The sequence below is a fragment of the Triticum dicoccoides genome, chromosome 2A (genome assembly GCF_002162155.2).
Source record: "Triticum dicoccoides isolate Atlit2015 ecotype Zavitan chromosome 2A, WEW_v2.0, whole genome shotgun sequence".
Lineage (NCBI taxonomy): Eukaryota > Viridiplantae > Streptophyta > Magnoliopsida > Poales > Poaceae > Triticum > Triticum dicoccoides.
Genome location: NC_041382.1, coordinates 2680938 through 2681466, shown reverse-complemented (window position 1 = coordinate 2681466; position 529 = coordinate 2680938). Strand labels below are relative to the sequence as shown.

The window sequence follows — 529 nt, the reverse complement described above, 5'->3', positions numbered from 1 at the left end:
TAAATAACAATATTTACAATTTTATTTTATTACCATCATTTGTGTTGAGTTTCATTCATTCATATATATATATATATGTATTGACCCCCTTGTTTAAATTAGATGTTCCGGATGCGGGATGAACTCCTAGCACCAGATCGCATGTGAGCAATTCAAGAGGAATTGACGACATTATTTCTTGACCACGTGATCGCTGAAGACGGAGAATACTATGTGGACCATGCGTCCGTAATTTAGGAGATTATATTTGTAAGAGATAATTATTGTATATATGTAGCCGGTAGTGTCGGATAGATATACGAGAACTTGTTGTTCAACCAATCTCTCGGAGAAGGAGAGGTGGTCAATATCACTTCTCTCTGTATGCATATATGTTCATGACGATCTTCTCCTTCCTTCGTTTGCTTACTAGCTAGCTAGCGTGTCTAGTCCTCTCTATATGTATGTAGTACGTAGTGTCGACCAAGCACGGACATAAGAGAGGACACTTCTCTCTATTAATTAGCTATCTAACACAATATATACCTAA

The 529-nt window shown here is 37.1% G+C and overlaps 1 protein-coding gene across 1 annotated transcript in view; it reads left to right on the top strand.

Annotated features, from left to right (window-relative positions):
• LOC119352590 (uncharacterized acetyltransferase At3g50280-like) overlaps positions 1-529 on the top strand; it is a 15783-nt gene that overhangs the window by 13754 nt on the left and 1500 nt on the right. The gene's annotated exons all lie outside the window — the stretch shown is intronic.